Consider the following 12737-nt stretch of genomic DNA (forward strand, 5'->3'; position numbering starts at 1 on the left):
ACAACGGGATGGAGGGGCGCGGCGGGTGCTTGTCCAGGAGGGACACCTCGATGATGATACCGGACATGCTAGTTTTGCAAGAGAAAATGGTGTGGTTGTGTTACTTGCCGACTGAGACAATCAATTTGAGAATGAACAAGCCTGTGGTAGGATTAGGATTGGTGGCCATGGTGATCTGTCGTTTGCAGCAAAAGAAATAGCTGGTAAATCTTGAGATAGAGCCCCCGAGCCAAATATAGAACCCGGATAGATTGGGTTCAACCACAAGGAATCTAACCATATGAGATGCTTAGTTTGCCATGCAACAATATTTGGATTGATTAAAATATCGTATCAATGTTGGCAAATGTTAAAATTAATGTTTACAACGTACATAAATTGACTAAGAAACTTTCTGGCCTACTTGTGATCGGTTCAATCTCTTGTAAGCCACGACAAGGGGTTGTTCTTGCCTCTAATCAATATAACCCAATGTGGGTTCTCTCTGGAGGAGTAGGGACGTTTTCTCTAAGATGGTATACAGAGCAAACATCTTCCAATCAATCTAGCTAGTAACAAAAATCAATCAACCATCATACAAGCCCCTTAAATTTTGGAGGCCCATTTATAGATCAAGTTTTCTCTATATATCCTTTATTATTATTTTTGTTTTGGGTCTTTATATAACATATTAAAAAATATTTAAATGTGAGTATGCTTAACTTATATTTGTTCTTTAGCTATTATAATTTTTAAAATTTCATTGCCCCCTTTTTGCATTTTGCACCGGGGCCTCTTCCCATAAAGAAAAGTTGCACACCAAATAAATGAAGATCATCACCAATGGTGCGGGGTCTACCATCTTTTCGATAGTTTAGTTGCTAGTCTAGGTTTTAATTAACAAGATATAAATTAGGACGAAGCTATTAGATATAGATTAGAACAAGCTATTAAGTGCATTTGAAGCTTAACTTCAATGGAGGGTGATGTCAATGTCTATAAAGTCTAAGACACCATGTGAAGGATCAGTTAGACGAATGGGGCCTTCGAGGCAATGGATTGAACCAGCTGTTTGATAACTCTCAGCAGCAGCAGTTTCAAATGGGGGCAACAACAGGAATTCATTTTTTGTGGTGCTCCTCGAGTGTCAAGCCATGATTTTCAGAGTGAAAACCTAAGGTCTGACTTTCATTGGTTGTGCCTAACAATTGTCTTGCTGAAGGATTTGTTTTGAGATCTCGGATTTCTCCAGGATGAAAACCTAAGATTTTGGGTCGAGCAACGACGACGCTTGTGCAACGTTTCCTTCTTGAAGACATTGCTTTTGGAGACTTTTGTATGTTTTTCGGGAGTTGTATTTGGTGGTGGTTTGTGTACGGCTGCTGGCAGAGGAGTCTATCGCTGTGGCGGGACTTTTTTTTCTTTTGCCGTGTGCATCCTGAATGTCTTTGCGACATCTCTAGGTACGAAGGCTGCGTGTATCTTTGCGACATCTAGTAGGTATAGAGACTGGGTGTAATTGATATCTGCATGATATTAAGTATAAATTGTGTATGATTTCATTGCCGATGGTACAAAGCACTTCCAACATTCGCAAAAAAGAAGAAAGAAAGCACTTTCAAAAGAGTCATCCTCAAAAGATGCAAAGCTATTCTATCGTGCTAGTAGGTCGTCCATATGATTCGTGTAAAAAAAAGTAAGTTATAGGTTAAAGACTAGCTATTGAGTTTATTACTTGGGTGGAGGGCGATGTCAGTGCGCCTAGAAAGACTGAGAAGCTATGCTAATTAAGCTATTCCATCATGCTAGTAGGCAGGGCCGTTCATATCATTAAGCCAAGCAGATCTCAGGTAGTACATGCCTTTCTGAAACCTGTCCAGATCAGAGTACAGATCGCACTATGTTGCTAGCTTAATCTGCAAGTTGCTCCGTACTTTCGATGCCGTCGTTTCTAAACAGGAAAAACTGAATTTCAGCCAAAAGATTGTCATTACATAAGTTGGCATATATGATCCGCGGAAATTGGATTTGGAAAACATACATCAAGCAGCCAAGCAAGACACATTAAGGCCTCTTTTGATTCATAGAATAGAATTATCATAGAAATAGGAATCTTGTAGGAAATAAGATGACATGTATCTCAAATCCCATGAGTAGGAATAGGAAACAAGATGTCATTTGGTTGACACTAAAGGAATTTTTTCATTAAGCCTAGACTCTTTTTTATTTTCCTATAAAATATGAAGGATAGAAACCAATCTTATGTAAGAATAGAAATCTATTCCTATGAATCAAAGGGTTTTAAAGAAAAAAATCCTATAAGAATCCTATTCTCTAGAATTTCTATGAAATTTCTCTAAATCAAAGGAGGCCTAAAGGTCAGGAAACAAAAGTTGGCCTTAGTGATCCGACGGCGTCCCTCGACGGATAAAAGTTATTCAACTATGATAATAGGCTGATCTTCCTCGAGTGTCCTCATCTGATCATCCTCGTGAATCAACATCTGATCTTCCTCCGGAGTCCACCTCGGTATGGGCTCCTGGCCGCCTGAAAATCCCCGGCTGAAAAGGGCGACGACCGACAGTCCGACCGCCCAGGGGAGGGGGCTCGTGGCGAAGACAGCAGAGGCGATGAGAGGGCCAGCCAGACGGAGGATCTGGAAGTACAGCTGCGGTTCCGCCTTGAACGCGGCGCGCGATATCAGCACGCCGGCGACGCCTGGGGCAGCCATGGTAACGTCGGCGCAGTACTGCCCGCAGATGGGGAGCAGGTAGGCGAGCGCACCCCCATGGCGACGACGAACAAGCACCGCCCGCAGATGCAGAGGACGAAGACGAGCGCTTGCGCGACCAGCACGCCGGCCACGAAGGCGGCGACGCAGAGAATCCGCCACCAGAACCAGACTAGGGCGGCGACGCAAACGATCGCGGCGATGGCCAGCACGACGGGGAGCGCGACGGCGGCGGCGTCCTTGAGCCACCACCAGAACGCCTCCATGGCCGGGACGAGCTCGTGGGCCGTGCTCGCGGCCGTCGCGACGAAGCGCTGGATGAGCGGCCAAAAGCCATCCATACCGCCGGCGACGGCGTTCTTTATCCAGCGCCAGAACGCCTCTACCGGCAGGACGAGGTTGTGGGCAGCGCTGGCGAGCGCGGCGGCGAGGTTGGCGAAGATGCCCTGCATGTGCTCCCACAAAACGTCGAAGCCGGAACCGATGCTTGCACCGGCGGCCTGGAGCCACTGCCATAAAGCTTCAAGCGGCACCACCAGAGCGTGGGCCGCGCTCCCGAGCGCCGCGACGAGGTTGTCGAAGCAGCCGTGTATGAGCTGCCACAGACCGTGGATGCCGAAACTGATGGCTGCGGGGGCGGCCTGGAGCCACTGCCACAGCGCTTCAAACGGCACCACTAAAGCGTGGGCTGCGCTCCCGAGCGCGGCGACGAGGTTGCCGAAGCAGAAGCCGATGCCGCGCTGCTGGAGTATGTTCTGGAGTGAGCCAGAGCATGTGAGAATGAGAGTGGAGTGGGTGGGCGACTGAGCGCACCGCCCAATAATCCTACACTTACGGGGCATTGGACACGGGAAAGAGGTTACGTGCTAACGTGCCTACTCTTTATTAATCTCTTCCACCTTAAATTTCGTTAGGGCTTGTTCGGTTGGGGTGGAATTGAAGGGGATTGAGGGGGAATTAATCCCTTACAGGCCAAAATCCCTGCAAATCCCCCCCAATCCACCTGGGAATGGGATTAACCGAACAAAGCCTTAAGGGTCCCATCATTAACCAACCACAGATTTGCACGTAACTCCTTTCGTGTCAAAACAGTCCATAAGTATAGCATTTCCCCGCACCGCCAGAGCATGGGGCACCTCGTCATCGGCTTACTATGCTCTGAGCGCCGCGCTGCTGGAGTATGTTCTGGAGTGAGCCAGAGCAAGGTTTCCGTAGCATAAGCCGATGGAGTGGGCATTCAGGGCCGGGCCTCAGTCAGTTCGGTTCATGTAAAGGGGAGAAGAAATGCCCATTCGGCAGTAGCGGCGGCATCCTCTCGTGGGCTCGTACCGTCCCAATGCTGGTTTCTCTTTTTCTTTTTGCCCTAAAAAAAGTAATTCTCTCTTCTCTTTTTGTCTCCACGACATTTTTATACATGCTATAAATATTTAAAAAAAATGTCATGACCAGGTTTTTGGAATAATGCATGAACATTTTTAAAATGCAACATTTCATTTTTAATTACACAAATGTGTTTTACAATGTTTAAGAATTTTTAAAATGTCACATACCTTTTTTTGTAACACATATTTTTTTAATGTCACAAAAACAAGAATATAATTTGTTTTCTTACATAGAACAAGAAGGAATATCAACATGAAAACTATTTATCCCATTTGGACATGTTGTGTTGTTGAAGCCTGGTGGTAATCATAGTTAACATTGACCACGAGGTCTCATAGTCGAGCTATGATGCTCCCTTTTTTGGGGTTATATTTCCTGGAAAATTTATTTTACGCCCGTGTTTATATGATATAGAAATTATTCGTGCTACCTAGAGTCCTAGACATGAATGATCATCGGTTTGGTTGTTGTCCACCCGAGCCTAGTAGGGGCATCTCCCTGGTTCGGAACCCAACCATCCCTTGTTATATTATTTTATTTTATTTTAGGGGCTTAAAATATAAATAAAAACATTTATTTTATGGGCTTAATACATTAAAAATAGGGGCATATAATACGTAAATAAAAAAGGCAGCAGATCTACCATGCGACGCGGCTTATAGCGGGCCCTGCACACGTTGGCATGCCACATATATAGGCCACGAATATGTCCGTGTACTACATAGAATGTGACCGTATATAAATGTCCGTGCAAGTTTGATGACCAGGAACACGTATTTTACAAGCTTGTGCATCACACTGACCATCACATGCAAGTTCTGTGACTCCTGATGTATTTACCTCTTTTCTAAATGGATGGTCAGGCTTCCTATTTTCTGCATTTAAAAAAATTACTGCCTCATGAGAATGATTACGATGAGGTGAGAGGCTTTTCTTAATACAGTATAGACGCAAGCACTCATAATACGCGCATACACTCACCCTTATGAACGCACACACGCACACCCTATCCCTATGAGCACATCCGAGAGACCGAGCCGACAAATCATCTTGAGGTTTACGAAGTCACCGTAGGCGCCTCATCTTCGACGGAAGAAACAAAATCGTTGATTTTATATAGTGAGCAGTGCATTATTTCCAATGTCAGCGATTTTGTCTTTTTTGTTTATCCCGTGTGTAAATGTATTTCCTCGTGAATATTTACAAACATGCAATATACATCCGTATGATACTATGGATTTTTGTTTTAATATTTCTTGAAACACTAAAACATTAATTTTGATTTTTTTCAAAAAAAAGGAGCTCCAACTCCAAAACGACTTTTTGGTAGAAGAGCAAAGCAGACTGTAAGGATTAAAGTAGTATTTTTGTTTTTTGCTGAGTTGAACGAGAAAGAAGAGGAAAGAGAAGGGAAGTGGATGTAAATTAATAGCCATGGGACCCAAAAAACATTATAAGAGTGTAAGCTGGATCATGTATTAATAAAATAATGCTCCTTAATTAGTAATGATAATCCATCTCTGTGTGTGGGCTCGCCTGTTCCCGGTGAACAGCAAAATAAAAACAATACCAAACAAATTAGAAAAACCTATTTTTTTTTCTCATGCAAGATGCTTGAGTGCGCCGGGTGCTTGAAAATTTTTGTGGCTAAATGACATTCAAGGAGCTCGTGGCAAAAAGACAAAATGAGCTCTAGATAGTGTATTTTTTAAAACTTTCTGACATGTCAGATGTTTTTGAGCTACTCAAATGTCCAAACACCTAGCCCATGCATCACACATTTGAGTCTCTCGCATACCAAAAAAATTGAGGGCCATGAGGCCCGTTTTATCAAAAAACAAAAGAATTTGTTGTCAAACTAGTGCAACTTGGAAGCCAAACATACGTTGTTTTTCTTGTGATGGGCCAAACAAACCCCAAAAAAGGTTTATTTGGCTAGCACAAGGGAGGGCTGCTTGCGATTCCGTGGGAAGGAGAATGGAGGCATGACGGGGATGGGAAGTGGGAGGAGGAGGACGAGTGGCGAGGAGCCAGAGGTGCCAGCTGGAGGAGAAGAGGCAGAGATGGCGGGGAGGAGGCGGGAGGAAGAGGGTGGGGAGAGCGGTTGGGAAGAGGAGGGGGCGCGAGTGTGGGGGGGAGGCCGGCAGCTAGGTCTCCGCTGGAGCCGCTTTCTTTTGTACGCCCACAGATGAAGTGACAAAAATGCCCTCAGTGGGGCACTGAAATTACACGCGTTAGCATAAACGAGAGGTAACTATTCATTGCTACATCGCCTTTTTTTATCCGGCGGCCCAGATCGTCCATGCGCGAGATCTGACAGCCGAAAACGCATCAAGCAGACGCAACGGACGACCAGATATTGCTAAACTCTGAGGTGTCCGAAGGCTGCCTAGTAGAGTCTTATTTCCGGATAATCTGATTAAGTAGGCAGGAATTTGACAGGAACCAAAAACCAATCCCGGATTGCCTAGTAGATGTCCGCCCATTGTGTGCCGATCCCTCCGGTCACGGCGAGCGGCCGTGCGCGCCGTTAAGAGATCGAGTGCCGCCGTCGTTTCCTCCCCGACGATCTGTACTACGACGATAGGTACGCCTCGGACTCCTCCCTCTGGGATATCTGGCTCAGAGACGAGAACGACGTGTGGCGTGCCTTCTTCTTCGTCGGCACGGCGTCTGGGCCGTGGCGGCCATGTCGGGAGCGCGCAGTGCCTGCTCCCCAGGAGCGCGGACGTAGGATGGTGCGGGCCTCACGCCCACGCCGTCGCCATCTCCACCACCATCTCCTCGCATGACAGCGGAGGAGGAGGCCCGTCTCATGGCGCGTGTCATGAAGGACTTCATGTATACGCACGATGAGCGGCAATGGGAGGGCCTGGAGGAGATGATGGCCCGCTCCGCCGCCGGCGAGGTAGCCATCCCCGAGCTGGAGATGGTGGCCGCGGAGGAGGCGATGGAGGAGGAGCCGGTGGCCGCGCTTCACCCGGGTCTGCTGAGCCAGGGGTGGGGTTGGTCCTGCACTACACCGAAGATGGCCGTCGCCGTGGGCGTGAACTGGTGCGGCACTCCGCTGCGGTCACCGGAGCGGGAGGCGTCGCCACGGGAGGAGGTCGTGTAGGCACCTCCCGCCGTCCAGCCCGCCCCCGTCTACCACGCACCGCCTGCACACCTCTGGACGCCGCCGGTCTATGTGGACGTCGTCAGCGATGACGACGACGCAGGCGGCCATTGAAGACGGCGACGGCGACGGCATCGACGGGCACGGGCAGGAGCGCGCTGGCGGCGGCTGTTTTTTATTTTCTTTTTTATGTTTAATTATGTCAAGTTGGACGTGAAACTGGGCCGTTTTGTGGCAGTGGCGACCCTAACTAAGTTTTATGTTTATTAAACCGTGCTTATTTAATTTTTTAGTCATTTTATTTATGTTTTTTATTTTTTTTAAATCATGTCCAACACGGACGTGATTTGGGGTGCGGCCGCGCGATGGGCGCACGCACGACCCAACGGACAAGACCGGACGCGGGCGAACCCATCGGCGCTCCAAAGAGACAAAATCCGGTTAAATCGGACGTCCGTTTGGAATCGCGCGGTGGAGTTGGCCTTATTTCTGGATAATCTGATTACGTAGGCAGGAATTTGACAGGAACCAAAAACCTCAATACTCACCAGCGAAAAAGAAAAAAAATGACTTGTACAACAAGGAAAAAGAAATCCATGAGGACGACGGCGTATATACGTACATGCCGTGGCTCATCCAGTTCTGCACGCAATTGATTAGCAACCTCGTCGATCGATCTTGCTAGTCCGGTGCATTATTGTTGTAGGGTCAGGAGCAGCGGGAGATGCCGTGGCGGTCGGAGACGTCGGCGATGGTGGACGGGAAGTTCCTGGCGTCGCACCCGACGGCGTTCGCGGTGACCAAGCTGCACACCTGGATGGGCGCCGTGTTGGCCGTGAGGAACTCCGCCAACGGCGCGGCCGTGATGGAGGCGGAGACCGTCGAGGTTGGCTACCGTAACCTGCGCGCCCTGGTCCTGCTCGACGCCGCCTCGCGCCGGCCCCTGCTCACGGTGGAGGAGGTGGGCACAAACGGGCGGCGGTGGCAGGCGATCCGGGGCGGGGGCGCGAGCCGGGGCAACCGGCTGTTCGCCGCCATCGACAGGACGGGGTTTTTCGAGACGGGGGTGCTGATCGACGTGTTCCTCGAGGGCAACTCCACCGCCCACCCCCGACTACGTCGTCCACGGCAGCTACTTCAAAGGAGCGATGACCGTCTCCCGCGGCGGGGGCGGCGAAGATGTTGCGCAGATCGGCAAGGAGGACGGCAGCAAGTCGAGCGCGCTGAGCGGAGAGCACACGTACCATGTCAAGATCGACCCGGACGTGGACCAGGCGCTCGTCCTCGCACTCACCGTGATTGTCGACCAGGGGAACAATTATGATGTTGAAAGCTCAAGCTGTTCTTGTAACCATTCGTCTCACCATGCAAGTAGATCGACAGGGAGCCGCAGCCATCATTAGAATAAATCGTACTACGTGGAAGTAGATCACATATTAATAATGTTTGACAATCGTTTGCCGTTTTGCAAAGCCATCAATCGTGGAGTAGCTTGATCTAATTTGTTTATTTTCTTTCCTTTTTAATTTGTTTGTGTTTTCATACATATGTTGGGCGTTAATCCCCAGTGAACGTTCGCTGCAACGCATGGCATTTGCGAACAGGTGGGATGGCATTTTTAGTGTTACTGATGGACATTGTTTGACAACAGTTAGTACAATTTAAAACCCAAGCTGAGAGATCAATCTATTGTAATTCATTGTTTTTTATATAGCCTACCACTTATGTCAAGTGGTAGCTGAGAGATCGATCTGATTAGTGACAACAGCGTACATGGCTATTCAATTGGAAACATGTAACCTAGTAAGCTTGTTGTGATAGTAAAATTTAGACCTTTAACTTCCAAATTGCCCTACCTGCCTATACCGTTCATATATGGAGTCCAAAACTTGAATTTTTAGTTTTCTATCAGCTTTTTCTTGGAAGTGTTCAAAGTTTAAATTTCTGAAAGTTTGATTTCTCAAAAAAAAAAAGGTTTTCTAGAAGTTAGATTTATCAAAGGTTGATTTTTCTGAAAGTTTGAACCTCAGGATGTTTCATTTATCTGAAAGTTAAAATTTTGTAGTTTGAAAGGGGGGCAAAAAAATAAAACGTACAAGAAAAAGGGAGAGGAAGAGAGAACTGGGCCTACAAAGGGAAATATACCGTACATGATCAACCAACCCAAGAAAAATAACATGTAGCATATTTTTTCAATATCAATAGACTAACAAACATGTCCATGCCTTACAATGGGAGCAAACGATGCAACGGAGACACAACTTACTTGCTTTCGGGTCATGGTTTGATCCATGCTCGCATCAAATTGGATGACGCGCAGCCTCCCATCATTTCCCCAAAAGGCCAAAATGGTGCCCATCCCTATCTCCATTTCCGCTACAATAAAAGACCAACAATAGTCAGGCGCTCTGCGTGTGTGCTGCCCACGCCCACAACTCATGCATGTCTTCATCTTTTTGGAGGCACTCTCCTAAAATCAGGTCTTCTCGGCCCATCAAGTGACCATGCCCCTTGCCTTGGGACCATTGCCATCGCCACACCGGTCGCCAGTACATAATGTTGAAAAGGCCACTCAACATCGGAGAAAACAGACCCGTGCATTGATATGGGAAAAAGGCAAGGGGTCGTTTCATGTGTGTCAAGGCAAGCGCCAAAGTTCTTCTCCGTTTTCTGCCTCTTTGTTAATCACTATGTGATTTACCGATCTGTCGGGTTCATCCTGTGGAGGCATGACATTGAGGAGTAAGGGGATACATCAATGTGGGTGACATGCACCTCCTAGCAAGGGGAACCGGACGGAGGAGGCGCAATCATCGGTTTTTTGAGGTTCTGCAAATTTAAAGATAAAATATGAAAGATGTTTGTGAAGGTAAGGTTGACATCATCGTCCTAGAGGGGGACATACCATGACAACATGTCTCGTGTATCTTCTTTGTAGTTTGTAAGTAGCCGGTGACTGTCCTTTCGGCCTCGTGTCTTGTCTATTCGTTTGAGTAGAGCATGACAGAGAACACTAACATGTGCCTCTTGTTGACCTCGACCAACCACACCGTGTCATCAATGTCGGTGTAGCTACCGGCATGGCGTCCTTCATTCGCCGGTAGCACGGAGCATTGGGGTCATCCATATTGCGAACTCCGATGAGACACCCACAAGCGCCATCGATAGAGACGCACATGCTCCTTGACGTCCGTTTCTCTCCATCCCAGCTTGTCCCCATCCCGCGCGAGCTTCAGATCGATGCAAAGGACATCATGGGGCGGGAGTAGCGCGACCATGTGCTAGGACTGGAGGCGCAACGGGACGGCAACCTCTTCCAGGTTGTGTTCGCCCTCCTGCGTCTTGCTCGGGAGTGCTGAAGCTGAGTCTGCATAGGATCCGGACCTACTGGTTGATCTGCGGTGAGCGAGAGGAAACGAGGTCGCCGATGGTGGGGAGAAGCGGAGGGGAGGAGAGGTGGTGGCGGGGGTTGTGGGGGAGGCCGCCGTTGAGTGGTGGCGGCGCCTGACAAGGGAGAGGGAGAGAAATCGGGGAGGGAGATAGGGTTGGGGCTGGGGCTGCCACGTCCCTTTTTACCTCTTTTGTTTTTTTTTCTCTGGTCAACACAGTAAAAATGATAAGGTGGGCAGCACGTTGCGCCATCGTTAATGGGTTTAATGCCTTGGCCGAACCAAAAACAACTACAGGCTAGGAATTGATCTCTAAAAGAAATACAAACAACATACATCACGCACCCACATAAGTACGCATCGCACACCCAAACCATGAACACATGGAAAAGAACACACAATACTCAACCACGCACCCGAATCAAGCACGCATCTGCACACATCACGCATAAATCAATTATTTTCACGTGGTTCAATACATCGTTCTTTTCCGAGTAAATAGCATAAAACTACTAGTTTACAGGTTAGGGTTTCAAAAAACTACCACTTTCTAAATTTTCTCAGAAAGCTACCAAACGTGCGGTCCACTGTTTCAAAAAACCCGAACCGCGGTGACTAGCGACTTAACCGTTTTTCTGACCGCCTGGACCCACATGTCAGGCCACCTGGCCACGCGCGCTCACGGCGCGGCAGTTGACGGCCGTTAGCCGACCGGCCCGGTCGGAACTGGGGTAAATAAACCCCCTCGGTTGGTCGGGGCACCTGCTCGCTCACTCTCTCCCTGCTCGCTCACTCCCCTGTTCTCACTCCCCTGCTCTCACTCCCCTGCTCCAGTACGAGCTCGCCGCCGCTCGCCGTCTTTGAGGTCGGTCGCCGTCGACCTCCTTGCCGCCATGCCTTCCTGGAACGACGAGGAAACGAGCTCGGAGGAGGACTGCCAGGTCGTCAGCATGGACATGGGACTTATGGTAAGTTCTTTGCCACCTAGGGTTAGGGTTAGGTGCTAGTAGGCCTAGGCTACCGCCATGGATCTTGCTAAGTGTAGTGTTGCTGTTGTAGGATTCTTGTTCAATAGTGAGGCTGGGGTTTGATTGTAGGATTGATGTAAGCTAGGGTTCATCTCTGTACAGTGTTAGGGTTCATGCTGAGTTGGGGATTTTTTTAGTGTTCATGTTTAATGAACCATGCAAGTTGATTCTGGTGTTGAGTGCAGATTGAAACTAGTGTTTGCTAGTTATTTTGGTTGCAGGAGGAACCAGACATCACTGTGGAGCCACTTTTCTGTGGCCAACTTGAGTTTGCTCATCCCAAGTGCATTCTGCATCAAATGAGGCCTATTAAGCGTGTTGCTTTTGAAGGGCCTTTAAAAGGAAGGCGTTTCTATGGCTGCCCAGTCCAGGTTAGATGCCAATAAACTTTTCTACTATGTATGTTCACTGACGTTTGATATGATGCAACACTTTGTTTGATATGATGCCAATAAACTTTTCTGCTATGTATTTTTGTTACCTTGGAAACTTAATCATGGCATTGTAATAACTTATCATATCTCATTTATGTTATTCATTGTTAGAAATTATCAAGTCTATACAAGTTAATCATGGAACTGAAATAAGCTCCTAATCCATTTGTAATAACTTATCACATTTATAAATGCAGGAAAATGGTGTGAATTGTGGTGTTGTAGAGTGGGTTGATGGGCCTTGGCCAACTGTTCTTCAGAGATATTCGTGCAAGCTATGGGAGATGTTCCATGAGCAGAACCTTGGAAGGGTACATGACAAGGAGAAGTTTGAGAAGGAGTTGGCCAGGCTTAAGAGTGAACATGAAAGGGAGTTGGCCAAGCTTAGGACTGAAAATGACAAGCTTTGCATTGAGTACACCAAGCTTGTTGATGATGTATCCAAGATGTTTGATTGGCGGGATGGTAGGGTGGACAAGCAGGTGTACCAGAAACAAGTGGAGGAGGAAGAACTTGAGAAGAAGAAGAAGGAGCTAGAGGAGAAAGCCATGTTGGAGGTGCAGATGGAAAAGCTCAAACTTGCAAAAGAGCGGAGGTGCATTTTGCAGAGCCAAGCTGATATCATCAAGAACACCAGGAAGGCTATGAAGGATGTTGAAGTTGACAGAGATGTTCTTA

The 12737-nt window shown here is 47.8% G+C and overlaps 1 pseudogene; it reads right to left on the minus strand.

Annotated features, from left to right (window-relative positions):
- Window positions 1-2091: 2091 nt before the first annotated feature.
- On the minus strand, window positions 2092-3552 carry LOC119300326 (annotated as a pseudogene).
- Window positions 3553-12737: the final 9185 nt, after the last annotated feature.

Source organism: Triticum dicoccoides, chromosome 5A (genome assembly GCF_002162155.2).
Source record: "Triticum dicoccoides isolate Atlit2015 ecotype Zavitan chromosome 5A, WEW_v2.0, whole genome shotgun sequence".
NCBI lineage: Eukaryota > Viridiplantae > Streptophyta > Magnoliopsida > Poales > Poaceae > Triticum > Triticum dicoccoides.